Source organism: Oratosquilla oratoria, chromosome 44 (assembly GCF_046742065.1).
Source record: "Oratosquilla oratoria isolate Oo_2021 chromosome 44, ASM4674206v1, whole genome shotgun sequence".
Taxonomy (NCBI): Eukaryota; Metazoa; Arthropoda; class Malacostraca; order Stomatopoda; family Squillidae; genus Oratosquilla; species Oratosquilla oratoria.
Window position 1 is genome coordinate 29,944,232 of NC_134820.1, and position 15,474 is coordinate 29,959,705.

A 15,474-nucleotide genomic window follows, 5' to 3' on the forward strand; every position below is an offset into this window, starting at 1 on the left:
AAGGCACAAGGGAACCTACGTAATGATGGAGACCGCAAGTAGCAATGGAGAATAGATCAGGCTGAATACCGTAGACACCAAACCATTCGACGGAAGCGGAGATGTAGTAGTGTGGCTGAAGGAGGCCGATGTAAGAGGTTCGTAGATAAAGGTAGACAAAGTAGATAGAGGGGTAGGTGGCGAAAAATTCATTTTATGAGTTGGATGTTTAATAAGCAACAGTCGTGGGCGAAGGAATTGCACAACCTCGCTCCTCGCCTAAAAATTTACAAACAATCGCTGGGGACTCGATTTCATTGCTGTGTTATGCTAATGTAACATTATGTAAACTAAGTCAGTGGTGCATTGATTTCGAGATTGCTTGACTAAGCAGTATTTCTTAAGGGGTTTGTAATGAACTGATTGGAGAATGGGTCGAGAAAATTCAATTGGTTCATGGGAGTAAAGTCACGCCCTTAGGGGAGGTACTTAAAAATAAAGATAATTAGACTAAAGAAATAATGAAGTCAATGCGAACTGGCCTAGTGATCAAATTGAGGATTCCAGATGTCCCTTGGTGTAAATTACATAGCCAAGTGTATTACTATTCGGGAGTGAAAGACAGAAAAATTAAGTTTAATTCTCCTCTCTTAGAGTAATATTAACGGATTTCCTACAGAAGAATATGGTGAGTGACTATTATACATAAAGACAGTGGTAAAAAGTAGAAAGTGAGAAACGAAATACAAAACTATAGAAGGAAAGAGTAAACAGTGGTAACAACGGAAGTGAGAGCCGAGTTGATGGTTGAATCAACTAATGTCACCAACGTAGCTCACATAATAGCTCTCAGTCTAGAAGGAGACACATTAGCAACATATCTCGAGATGAACTATAATGATTAAAAGGACGTGACGAAAACACAAGCCAGGTTGGAAGAGGCTTTCGCGCAGAGCGCGTTCAACGCTTATGGTCAGCTCCCCAATCTACGACGGGCAGCCAGGGTAAATAAGCAATTGTTTTCCTAACGAGACACAAATAATTACTGGACTCTGTGGATGGACAGATGCAGGCCTGGGGCAAGCAGTGAAATTGGCATTTGTGAATAGTTTTCCAGACAACATATCCTCCGAATTACAGCAGATGGCGGAAGTAAAGTCTGCAAACGCGGACACCTTGGTGGCACGTGCTAAAATTCTGACGGGTGCAGAAAGAAGTAAAAATTTAGTCCCAACTACGGCGGAACGATCATTAGGCATCCTTGAACAGGTATACCATTGCCTCTAGTCATTTGGCGGGAGAGACAACCTCAAGGGTTCATGGGGGACTATAGCAGATGCGGGGAGATGCCTACGACGATCATATGTTATCAATGTGGAACGCCGGGACACATGGCAAAGGAATGTTGAGAGATGGCGATGCAGATCATATGCTATCAATGTGGCAAGCCAGGGCACATTGCTAGACACTGAGCAGGGAAACGTGTCATCATCTCCCTTCGCTGGTATCATTTTAGATATTTGGCGTGTTTGTAATCTCCCTTCGATGCCTAGCGTGCACACGCGCGCACGTACACATAGGCTACAATCTGGTACTTGGACGTCGTCGCCGACTTCCCAAGGAAAAGGTTCATTGTCCAAGTGACCCAGCTCACCAACTTTTCCTGGTGACGCCCTTTTAGCGAAGAATAGACTCTCTGCATCCCAGGTCAAGCCCGCTACTTGGACAAAGGAACACCTACGCGGAAAAAGCCGAACCCGGCGCCTCTCGCCTTCGCTAAAGTCTACATGAAGAAACCTTTTCCCATTTTTATGATATGGCAACTGTATATATGTATATAGAAAATGTTTTTGTCAACCCTCCGAAGTTTGAACGGAGCTTGCCTTGTATTGCAGAGCAGAACGCTGTCGGACTCAGTAAAGTCAAGAAGACTACCCGAGTTTATTTCTCCAATAAACCAACGTAGAGTTAACCTACAAACGGACGCGGGCAGGCTGTTGCGGCGGCGGCCGACCCAATGATATAGATAAAGCGCTCTTTGGTATTATGCCCGCCGGCAAAACGACTTCGCCTCTTCAGGAAGTCTGTTTCGTCGGCCAGGACCAGGATACGTTTCGCCCCTTGTTTATCCAGTTGAATTTACACCCAAGAAACAAATTAAGGAAATGTTTAGTGGAGGAGTATAAAATGATAAGCAAACTGCAGAAAGCCATAGAGAGTACATATAAGCCATGTTCGTGTCTTGTTAGAACTGGTTATGAGAAAGATGAATGGTTTGATATAACAACAGGAGTGAAACAAGGTAGTGTTTTGTCCCCATTATTATTCATAGCATATATGGATAGCATTATCAAAAAGTATAAAAAGAGAATAAGAGATCAAGGAGAAGGGGATGGAGATATTCTAGTATATGCAGATGACATTGCCTGCTGGAGTAACGACAGATTACAGTTAGAAAGAGCTCTAAATTGTTGGAAAAGATGCTTTAATGAGGCAGGACTAAGCACTAATATTCAGAAGACTGAAATACTAACCATCACAAAAGAAAATTATGACATTGCAGAAATAATGATTGAAAATGAAAATGTTAAAGAAGCACATTGTGTTAAGTATCTGGGAAGCGTATTTACGAAAGATGGATGCAAGAATAGGGAAGAGATAACTGAAAGAATATCAAAGTACAGTAGAGGTGTCTGTGCCTTGTACCCTATCCTAAAAGATATAAATGTACCTACGGAGGCAAAGAAAAATATTTTTGAATCAGTTTTGGTACCAATTTTAATGTATGCTGCTGAAAGCTGGACATAACATCAAGGGACTGGAACAGAATTCAGTCGGCAGAAATGAAAACGTTGAGAGCAATAGTAAATAAAACCAAAAGAGATCGAATTAGAAATGATGAAATAAGAGAAATGATTGGAGTAAAATCAACTAGAAGCAAAATAGAAAAGGCACAATTAAGGTGGCTTGGGCACGTGGAGAGAATGGATGAAGAGAGAATTGCAAAGAAAAGATGGAACTGGAGACCAGAAGGTAGCAGATCTAGAGGTAGACCAAAGAAAAGATGGAAAGATGGCGTTCAAGAAATCCTAGAGGCAAATGGATTAGGAAAAATAGAGGATTTGAGAGAAGAGGGAAGCTTTGAGAGGACAATCTGGAGAAGTGTGCTGGCCCGACTGACAGGCTGTAAGCCTACCTGGGAGCAGAAGTAAGAAGTAAAAATAGAAGAAACAACCCTCTTTGCGTAGCATACACACACAAGCATATCGCAAACAAAAACACAACTATACGCACAAACATCTACGTAAGTTTTTTCTCCTACTAAAATTAATTTTATCTCTTTCTTACTGCATCTTCTTATTTCAGGTTACCTACCACTAAAGATATTTCCATTTTTTTCTGTCTGTCCCTACGACTAAGCCTCCTACTCCCCTCTTTTGTTGGTTGAGGATATTGTTGAATAAATATCCCTAAAGCAATCTCACAGTTACAAATATTGTTTTCAGACTCCAACTCCAAGTCTCCTGCCCATCCAAACTGAGCCACGACTTCACGCAATAAACATCCCTAAGAATCGCCCGGTGGCAATAGCCCTCTTTCATACACAACTATCTTTTCATTTTCATACAGACCTCTCTTCCCCTCCTACAACTACCGATCCCGTGCGTGTGAGTGGTCTTTTCTAAGTAGTCCATATTATGCCATTTGTGGAAGTCTGGGCGAGAGGAAGACTGCAAGAGCACTAGAAGACATCGGCTGTTCAACCACGATTGTGATACCCATTATCGGCTGAAAGAAACCTGCACAGCGAAGCTATAGCGATAATCCCATACCACACTCCTGGTCATATGGCCATTTCCCGAAGGTTGAGTGTGGTTTGAATTTTCCGCCAAAATCATCGGAAATTTAAAATTCCCGGCTCTGTGCAGGCATGCGCATTGTCGACCCCACCTCCCCCTCCCTATTCCCTCCCTTCTTACCCGGCTAGCTCGAGCCGGACGTCGCGTCACTTAGCATCGCGGAACCAGACGAGTCGGTCACTCCACAACCCACCTTCTTTTCATGCCGGTAAGTCTGGTTCCTGCTCGTGCTCGTGTGTTCTCGTAGGGAGCCCTACCTGTTCTCCTGCAGTTTTTCCCCTTCGGTGTTGTGTCCAGACACCTTTGGGACACCCCTTCTATGATTATCATTATTCTATTTTCAGACCAAACGCTTGTGTGTGGAATCCGGCTGCACAGCCAGGATCTCGTCAGACGGCCACCACGACCTCTGCTCCCGCCATGCCCCTTGTTTCTCACAAGCTGGCTTTAACCCCCTAGCCTGCGTTGTGTGCAAAGCGCGGGTTGAGGAGATTCGTGCTGCTCCTCCCAAAACCCGTTCCAAGCTAGCCGCCCTCGAACTTCTTCGGGAGGCATGGCGCAGAGCTCGGAAATTGAAATCCGCTGACGACCCCCCCCCCTGGTGTGGGCGGATCCGGCGTTAGGCGTGGAATTGGGCCTCGTTCGCCCTCGCCATCCGTCTCCCTATGTCTCCGAGACTTCCGTTGGTGGACAACCTGGGCCTCTCGGAGTACAAGGGGACGAGTCTGATGTTACGGAGTATGGTGTCCCCGAGCGTCCTCAGGCCTCTCGGCAGCCCCATACATCCGACCATCAAGGGTCCTTAAAACCCTTACGGCTTGCTTTGTCAAGCACCCCCACGAACTCGTCTTCCTCCCTAGTTCACTCACGTGAACCCGGCAGGAAATCTCGCTCGAAAAAGAGGTCTGCCTCACCGAGGTCCAGGACGCTCAGCTTGTCCCCACCCTCCACAGCCTCTCCCCCCAACTCACCCTCCCTTCCTCGCTCTCCTTTTCCTCGCCGTAAATCCCACAAGGGCAGGGAGCCGGGGGACGAAACGAGGGGAGAGGGAACTCTGGCTGCCCAAGTGGCTGCCCTCCTTCCGCCCCTGATAGGCCCCGTCCTTGAATCGGCCCTATCACATTATCCGGCCTTTCAGACCGCGCAAATCATAACGCACCCCTCTCCAGAGCAACCTCCTATTGAACCTACGGCTCTAGCCCCCCCTCCCACTCTCCCTCCTGGTCCTTCCCTCCGCCCCTCCGTGCCGGCGACAGGTATAGGACTAGAAGGCCCCTCTCAGGAGGAACCCCCCAATCAGACGTCCGTCGGGTTGGACGGGGTGGAGGACCACTACAGTTCTTCTTTACCTTATCCTCCTACCATGACGGACTCTTGAGTTCACCCCTTCTCATGGTGTGACCTTCCCCGGTCCTGGGAGTACTCGTTTGGAGAAGATCACAAGCTAGTGGCCTGGTCTCCCGACTACTCGCTACTGGAGGGCTGGAGGAGGAGAGATGACGTTATCCTAAAGTGGGCCAACGACGCGGAGGGGGCTAAGGTTCTATATAAGATTCGACCCCTCTCCGCCCCGGCCTCCACGCCCTCCAGGATTTCCACCTCTAACACTCTGGACGCATTAGGTGCTCTCCTGGAGAACCCTCGTTTAAACCCTGATGGGCATATGTTTGTCGACAGGTCGGGGGACTCACCGGCGGTAGCACTCTCCCCAAACGCCTGGTTCCCGCAGGAGAAAGGGGAGAAAGCCTTAGACATCCCTGCTCTCGAGCGGGCCCAAGACCAACCCAAGACGGTTCCTCCTCGACGGCATATCCCTTCATCATTCCCCGTCGTCCTGCCACCACCCTTCGCGCCGGAGGGCCTGCGCGATTGCTTGTGGCACTCGGGCAGGGACCCCGCCCTCCCCCAGCAACTTAGTGAACCGGAGGCTAAGTTGCTGACGACGGAGGCCTCGACCAGACAAGACCTTGCCTCTACCATCTCGACCGTCACGGCAATGGCGATGATGAGGAACTGGCTGACGACGCTCGCCACGAGCTTTGAGGACTTCCCGCGGGAAGAATTGAGGTGAGTGGGATATTTCAATCTATAGAGGGTCCAGACCTGTCCTGGCGAGAGACGCTCGGGTAGCGTCTTCACCCAGGACGGAGCCTCTTGACTAGCGCCCGAGGACGAGGTCGTTCGGAAACGACCTCGGCTTCGCATATGTTATACGTTCTACAATTGAGCGATGTGACTTTATTACACCCTCCGGGGATCGGGATCCTTCTCGCCCTACTAATTTGATTCGCGTGTTTTCTGTATGCAGAGACACCCTGGCGGCACTCTCTACCGTGGCAGAGGGTACAGCCAACATGGCGTCATCAGCCCTACCCCCAGCAGCGAGGGCCTTCACCGCGGCTCGTCTGGCAGCTCGTCAGTCTGCAGCGCGGTCGGCCCCGGAGATAGCTCGCCGGGGCGTGGTGAGAGCAGCTCCCCTTTCCCGTGGTCTGTTCGACCAGGAAGCGACAGACCGCGTCTTCGCTACGGTCCCGACCGTCATCCAGATCCAACAACCCTCCCAACCGGAGATTCCAGGACTTCCTTCGGAGACACGCGATAGTGACCATCTCCGCTAGCACAGTTCTGGACTTCCTGTCTTGGCTAGCTGACACCACCAACAGGGCACCGGAAGGCCGACCCGGGCCATGCCCCCCACGCCCACAACATCAGAGGCCTCGCGGCATCGCTGGCGTTTCTCCGCACCCACTCTGTGGAACGGGTGCAGGACCTCGGGGGCTGGGCATCAGCAACTTCCTTCAGGACACGGTATCTCTACCACTCGATCACCCCTGTCCCATGTGTCGCCATGGGAACGGCTCCACCCCTCTTCGCAAAAGAAGGGGGGGCAAAGGGCGACCGAGGGGTAGGGGAAGGCCCAGGAACCGCTGAGCAAGATACAATATTCTACATAGAATTTATGCACTATGTGAATTGTACAATATTATTTTTATAAAAAATAAATAAATAAATGAATATATATATATATTGATATTGATATCGATATAAGTAAAAAAAAAAAAAAAAACAGGTCGAAATGGACATGACTTCTCCTATTCAACTTAAGCTAATCTATAGTCATGATGGTCAAGAACTTTACCATGTTGAAATTAATTTCAACGCTCACTGTGACTCAGGTCGAAATGACCATGACTTTTCCTATTCAACTTGAGCTAATCTACAGTCATGATGGTCGAGAATTTTACCATGTTGAAATTAATTTCGACGCTCACCGTGACTCAGGTGGAAATGGACATGACTTTTCCTATTCAACTTGAGCTAATCTACAGTCATGATGGTCGAGAATTTTACCATGTTAAAATTAATTTCGACGCTCACTGTGACTTAGGTCGAAATGACCATGACTTTTCCTATTCAACTTAAGCTAATCTGTAGTCATGATGGTCAAGAATTTTACCATGTTAAACTAAGTCAACGCCCACTGTGACTCAGGTCGACATGAACATGACTTTTCCTATTCAACTTAATTTAATCTACAGTCATGTTGGTCGAGAATTTTACCATGTTAAAATTAATTTCGACGCTCACTGTGACTTAGGTCGAAATGACCATGACTTTTCCTATTCAACTTAAGCTAATCTGTAGTCATGATGGTCAAGAATTTTACCATGTTAAACTAATTCAACGCCCACTGTGACTCAGGTCGACATGAACATGACTTTTACTATAAACAGTCATTATGTTCGAGAATTTTACCATGTTAAAATTAATTTCGACGCTCACTGTGACTTAGGTCGAAATGACCATGACTTTTCCTATTCAACTTAAGCTAATCTGTAGTCATGATGGTCAAGAATTTTACCATGTTAAACTAATTCAACGCCCACTGTGACTCAGGTCGACATGAACATGACTTTTTCTATTCAACTTAATTTAATCTACAGTCATGATGGTCGAGAATTTTACCATGTTAAAATTAATTTCGACGCTCACTGTGACTTAGGTCGAAATGACCATGACTTTTCCTATTCAACTTAAGCTAATCTGTAGTCATGATGGTCAAGAATTTTACCATGTTAAACTAATTCAACGCCCACTGTGACTCAGGTCAACATGAACATGACTTTTCCTATTCAACTTAATTTAATCTACAGTCATGATGGTCGAGAATTTTACCATGTTAAAATTAATTTCGACGCTCACTGTGACTTAGGTCGAAATGACCATGACTTTTCCTATTCAACTTAAGCTAATCTGTAGTCATGATGGTCAAGAATTTTACCATGTTAAACTAATTCAACGCCCACTGTGACTCAGGTCAACATGAACATGACTTTTCCTATTCAACTTAATTTAATCTACAGTCATGATGGTCGAGAATTTTACCATGTTAAAATTAATTTCGACGCTCACTGTGACTTAGGTCGAAATGAACATGACTTTTCCTATTCAACTTAATTTAATCTACAGTCATGATGGTCCAGAATTTTACCATGTCAAAATTTATTTCAACGCTCACTGTGACTCAGTGATGTCACGGTATGATGACGTCATTGTGATAAATTGACGTCACCATGTAGTCCTATGACGTCAATTTGTGTCCCTGTGACGTCACGAGACGATCCTATGGCGCCATGATCAATCCGGTGACGTCACAGTACAATCACATGATGTCACTAGGTATTAAACATATAGAAGTCCGCTTGTGGGTGACGAGACGTCACAAATTGCCATAGCACACTATTGGATGAAGACGCTCGCCACGGGCTTCGAGAACTTCCCGCGGGAAGACTTGGGGTGAGTTGGATACATACCGAGGGTCCAGGCCCGTCTTCGTGGGAGACGCTCAGGGAACGTCTTCACCCAGGACGAAGCCTCTTGACTAACGCCCACGGACGAGGTCGCTCGGAAACGAACTTGGCCTCGCATACTCCCTTTCGGTTTCTCGCTTACCCCGAGGATCTTCACGAAACTAGTGAGAGTGGTAGGCGTACGTTGGACGGAAGCAAGCGTCTCCACACTCATGTTCCTAGACGGCTAGTGGATGCATTTGCCCACCGGGGAGGGTGCATCGGCCGACATCTCAATGGCTCTGAGTGTGTTGGCGGACGTGGAGTTCGGGGTGGACTGGGACGGGTCTGCCCTTGCTCCCACATAGACTTTATTGGCTCGGGATTGAGTGGGACACAGTCAGCGTCCTTCGGGTGCTCCCCTGCGCCAAAAGAGCGTGCTTCTCTCACACGTCCTCCCTCCTTCGGTGGCGGGGGGGGGGGGGGGCCTCAACTTCGCGACCCCGGCCCTTCCACTGAGCCGCTTGGGGCGCCGACGGCTGGTACGGGAGGTCGACAGGAGCATACTGCTTCTCCCGCGTGACCTGCCCGGGCCGATACCCTCAGCACTCCACAGGTTGTTGCGTCCCTGGCTTCGGTCGGGGGCCCTACGCCGGTCGCTGGAGTTTCTCCGCACCCACTCTGTGGAGCGGGTGCGGGACCTAGGGACTGGACATCGACGACTCCCTTGGGGACACGGTGTCTCTACCACTCAGTCGCCCCTGTCCCATGTGTCGCCATGGAAACGGCTCCACCCCTCTCATCTCAAAAAAGTGGAGGGGGCAAAGGGCGACCGAGGAGTGGGGAGGGGCCAGGAACCGTTGAACAGGATACAAATTTCGTATAATTTACGCATTGTGTGAACAGTGCAATGTTGTGCATGTCACATTCTTCGGCGTGGGTACTTGACGTTTCTGTCTCCCCTCTACTGAGTGATAAAATGAATAAGTCTCCCATAGGAAAGACACACATAATAACGGTTTGATTCAGGCTTCACCTCTCCTCCCACCTGTCCTCGTCTCATGCATAGCTTCGCTGTGCAGGTTTCTTTCAGCCGATAATATTTCTTTGTCGCGGCTCGTGCCGCTTAAATTCTTCTTATCGGCTTAAGAAACCTGCACAGATTTAGGGTCCCTCCCTCCTCCCACAGGCGAAGCCTTCATTTCTCATTGAAGTGACGCGACGTCCGGCTCGAGCTAGCCGGGTAAGAAGGGAGGGAATAGGGAGGGGGAGGTGGGGTCGACAATGCGCATGCCTGCACAGAGCCGGGAATTTTAAATTTCCGATGATTTTGGCGGAAAATTCAAACCACACTCAACCTTCGGGAAATGGCCATATGACCAGGAGTGTGGTATGGGATTATCGCTATAGCTTCGCTGTGCAGGTTTCTTAAGCCGATAAGAAGAATTTAAGCGGCACGAGCCGCGACAAAGAAATAACTTAGTCAAAGGATTTAAGAGAGAAAATTCTGATGACAGTTGATGGAAAGGAGGCGAAATGCGATGGTTCTCAAGAAGTCGAACTGGGTGTGGAGAACATCTCGTTAAGACAAAGTAGTTGTTCTCAGAGCAATTATGGAAGGAATTAAAGTGGTACTAGGAATGGATGCAATTAAACAGCTTGGTGAAGTCATATTTGTTGATGGCCTAGTGAAGCTAGTAGCGACCGGTGACTAGAATAAGAAATGGAGGGACGGACACACCAGGGTGTCCGTTAGAGATGTAGGGATGGCGTCGAGGGCCGAGGAGAGCATTCTCGCTACAGAACGCGACTGACCATAGACAACTGCGCTTGAGGCGCACGGCGAACAGAGTGACCAGCGCCTAGTATGATTGAGAATGAAGACTTCCTCGCAAAATTCGATAGCAAGAAGTGGGTGGTGGAGTGATACCTAATAGGAGGAGTGCCTACATTGAGGAATAGAGTCGATTGCTGCGAACATACTTTCAGAAAGGGAGTAAGAAGACTTTAAGAAGGAAGTGCGGCGGTGGATTGACAAAGGTGTTTTGAGGCCTTGGAGGGAACCGGTGGAAGACGTAGTTTTGCCGCTGAAGGCAGCAGTGCAGCCGAACAAGAATAAGTTGAGACCCGTCTTGGATTTCAGGGAGTTGAATCCGTTTGTAAGGTGATTTCGTAGACGCATGTAGCGAGACTCTACGTAGGTAGCGACAGATAAGTAAACGTCTACTATTGTGGATCTTCGGGCTGCGTACCTGCAGGTTCATGTAGCGAAGAAGCTGTGGAAATACGAATTAGTATAACACCAGATAATACGTTGTTCAGCATCAACAACACAAATATTCACGCGCTTTCTAACTGTTCTAACCTAAATGTAGGTAGCTTCAAGAAAAACTGGTAACGATGGGCAACGCTGCAGGAAAGTTATCGGCTCACAGGTGATTTCGTTAACCGTTTAATGATACGGTCCGTGTTATCTGCTACTGAGCATCCCTGTCCAATGTTGCCTCCTCCACCACCCCCTGCCTACCTCAGTCGAGCGTAACCGTCAATGCCCAAACTAGGTACTTTACATGTTCGTAACAATATATATAATGCATAGGTCGAGACACCTCCCTCCACAGTTCAAAGTAACCTGAAAAGTATAATAGGTACAAGAAAATTAGGAATGAAACACAAAAGTTTATCTACAATGCTAAAAGGTTACATATCAAAGATCAGGTTGAAGAAAATAAACATCGGCATTAGCAGTCATGGAAAACACAAATTGACTAGATAAACACCATATGAGGACGGAGCCTTTATTTGTACGACGTTTCGCTTATTACAGCTTTTTCAAGTACAAGTTGAGATACAAATGCTTGAGATTAAATAAGGGGAAAGGAGGGAACGGGGAGAGAAAAAGGGGGGGGGAAGGAAGAGGAGGAGGAGGAGGAGGAGGAGGAGGAGGAGGTTGGGGGGATTGGACACTGGGAAAGGATGAGAATGCTGGCCCAAACGTCCGGGAGCGAAATGTCCACAAAGGGTGGTTTAAGTATTTAATATTTTGCTGGCCATGGGTATTAGGGGAATAATGTGAGGAGATATGTTAAACATGCCCCTGTTTTGTTCAATAGTGTTCGTTCCTTGAATGATTGCTGCTTCTAAACACTTCCTGCGGATTTTGTCTGGTTCCCGCATCAGCAGCTCTGCATTCTTCCAGTCCATAAGATGGTTTTCCTTGTTTCTATGTGTCACACATGCATTGGTGGTGACATCATGCCTGACGTCGTAACGATGTTCACGTATTCGTGTATTCAGGTCGCGTGACGTTTCTCCGATGTAAACTTTATCACATCCTGAACACGGAATACGATAAACACCGGCTTTGGTGCTCGGTGTCTGGTTGTTGTGTGTTTCCGTCTTCGTGATGTCTTTTATTGTTCTGCTTGTCTGGCACACTATTTCCAAGTTGGTGGTTCTTAAAAGACGTGTCAGGTTGGTGGCAACGTCGCCGGTTGGCAACACGAGACGTCTAGTTGTGCTGTCCTGCTGCCTACGGCTTTCCCGAATCTTAGCGGCCTGCTGTTTGCAATTATCTAAAAGAAACTCTGGAAATTTTAGTGTTAAAAAGGTCTCTTTAATAAACCTGCACTCTTCTTCTAAGTATTTTGCACTACATATCCTAAATGCCCTAAGGAAAAAACCTATTACTACTCCTCTCTTGGTCCTTATATCATGGTGGGAGTAGAAATGAATTAAATCATTTTTGTTGGTGGGCTTTCTATACACTTTGAATTCAAATTGGTTACCGTACTTAAAGATGTGTGTGTCCAGGAAAGGAAGAGAATCGTGGATTTCTTCCTCTAGGGAAAACTGAATGGTGGGCTCCACTTCGTTTAAGGCCGTCTGCAAGCGCTGAAGATTGAAACGCCTGGGTGTGACGAGTAAGATATCGTCCACATATCGCAGCCAGGTCACATGCTCGGGAACGATGTTGGCAAAGGGTCCTGTTTCTACCCAGAAGGTACGTTCGAGCTCTAGCAGAGCTAGCCAAGGATTCTTCCATCAGAATCACCACCGCTGACAAGGGAGGTGGAGTAGTGGTGATGGACAGTTCAGACTACGAGAGGAAGATGAAATATCTGCTCAGTGATGTTAATACATATCGTGAAGTCTCCCAGGCAGAAGTAGACAACGAGACGAAGAACTTCGCATACAAGGTAAGAAAAATTCTCAAAAGTTCAGTTGCAGGTAAAAAGCTCCTTTACTTATTGCCAAATCTCCCACGCACAGCTACGATGTATGGTCTGCCCAAAACACACAAAAATGATATTCCAATGAGACCTATAACATCAGGGATAGGGAGTGCTCCCCACAGATTAGCAGGTACGTTGGCCAGACATCTGTCCCCCCTCCTGGGAACCATCAGTGGAGCTCATCTCAGACACTCAGGGGACCTACTAGACAGAATCCGAGATATCTCCGCCAGAAACAAGAAGTTGGCCAGCCTGGACGTGAAAAGTCTCTTCACATGTGTCCCCTCGGATAAGGTAATACAGCTCCTTAGTGATAGAATCGAGAAGGAGAAAATCGACTTCCCCCTGCCCCCCAACCATTTTGTCGATTTGATCAAACTTTGTGTTGAATTTAATTATTTTAAATTCCAGGACAGTTTCTTCCACCAGAAATTTGGCATGGCCATGGGCTCTCCATTAAGTGCAGTCCTGGCTAATTTATTCATGGAATTTCTAGAAACAGGACCCTTTGCCAACATCGTTCCCGAGCATGTGACCTGGCTGCGATATGTGGACGATATCTTACTCGTCACACCCAGGCGTTTCAATCTTCAGCGCTTGCAGACGGCCTTAAACGAAGTGGAGCCCACCATTCAGTTTTCCCTAGAGGAAGAAATCCACGATTCTCTTCCTTTCCTGGACACACACATCTTTAAGTACGGTAACCAATTTGAATTCAAAGTGTATAGAAAGCCCACCAACAAAAATGATTTAATTCATTTCTACTCCCACCATGATATAAGGACCAAGAGAGGAGTAGTAATAGGTTTTTTTCCTTAGGGCATTTAGGATATGTAGTGCAAAATACTTAGAAGAAGAGTGCAGGTTTATTAAAGAGACCTTTTTAACACTAAAATTTCCAGAGTTTCTTTTAGATAATTGCAAACAGCAGGCCGCTAAGATTCGGGAAAGCCGTAGGCAGCAGGACAGCACAACTAGACGTCTCGTGTTGCCAACCGGCGACGTTGCCACCAACCTGACACGTCTTTTAAGAACCACCAACTTGGAAATAGTGTGCCAGACAAGCAGAACAATAAAAGACATCACGAAGACGGAAACACACAACAACCAGACACCGAGCACCAAAGCCGGTGTTTATCGTATTCCGTGTTCAGGATGTGATAAAGTTTACATCGGAGAAACGTCACGCGACCTGAATACACGAATACGTGAACATCGTTACGACGTCAGGCATGATGTCACCACCAATGCATGTGTGACACATAGAAACAAGGAAAACCATCTTATGGACTGGAAGAATGCAGAGCTGCTGATGCGGGAACCAGACAAAATCCGCAGGAAGTGTTTAGAAGCAGCAATCATTCAAGGAACGAACACTATTGAACAAAACAGGGGCATGTTTAACATATCTCCTCACATTATTCCCCTAATACCCATGGCCAGCAAAATATTAAATACTTAAACCACCCTTTGTGGACATTTCGCTCCCGGACGTTTGGGCCAGCATTCTCATCCTTTCCCAGTGTCCAATCCCCCCAACCTCCTCCTCCTCCTCCTCCTCCTCCTCCTCTTCCTTCCCCCCCCCTTTTTCTCTCCCCGTTCCCTCCTTTCCCCTTATTTAATCTCAAGCATTTGTATCTCAACTTGTACTTGAAAAAGCTGTAATAAGCGAAACGTCGTACAAATAAAGGCTCCGTCCTCATATGGTGTTTATCTAGTCAATCTTGTCGGCAGACTGCCACTTTTAAGCAAAACACAAATATCTAGGAGCAAATAAACGTTAAAAAATGTCAATATGAGTCTGAATGTGAACGGTTCAGTAACTTTTGAGAAAAAATTACGTTGCAAATACATTCAATTATTTTATACTAGCTACTGTAGCTGCCAAGTTGGTAGAAAAGTTCCTCATGGCAAGTAATATGTATGGTGTAAAATAAGTTCGTCAATATTATAGATCTAAAGGTGTAACTTAAGGCTCATGCAAATAAAAAATGTCAGTGTTGAACAAATTCGTAATGCTCTGAGCAATGTCAACTAGTGTAAAACATTATTTATCAAAAATTGTGTAATTATATAATAACCCTCATTGTAGATTTATCACTTGATCAAGGTTTGGTGGCTGATGATTTTAAACAAGCACGTGTTGTTCCTCTGTATAAAAAAGAGGCAAGTAATTACAGGCCAATGTCTATTCTCAGTGTCATGTCAAAAATCCTAGAAAGAGTGATGCATGATCAATTACAATATCTACAGCACAACAACCCACTCTGAATTTCAGTCCGGATTTAGAAAATCATATTCAACTGAAACCAGTGTTATCCATTAAATCAGAATTGGATAAATGTAACTACTGTAGTATGGGACTACTTGACCTACAAAAAGTATTTGATACTGTAGTGACATTCTTCTGGGTAAACTCAATGCCATGGGCCTAGACAAAACATGTGTAAAATTGTTTTCCTCATATGCGTGATCTAGAAAACAGGAGATTGGTGTCAACTCTGTCATACCTGATAAATATAACATTACATGTGGTGTTCCTCAGGGTTCCATCTTGGGACTGCTGTTATTCCTCATACATGTGAACGACATGGAGTCTGCAGTCAATTG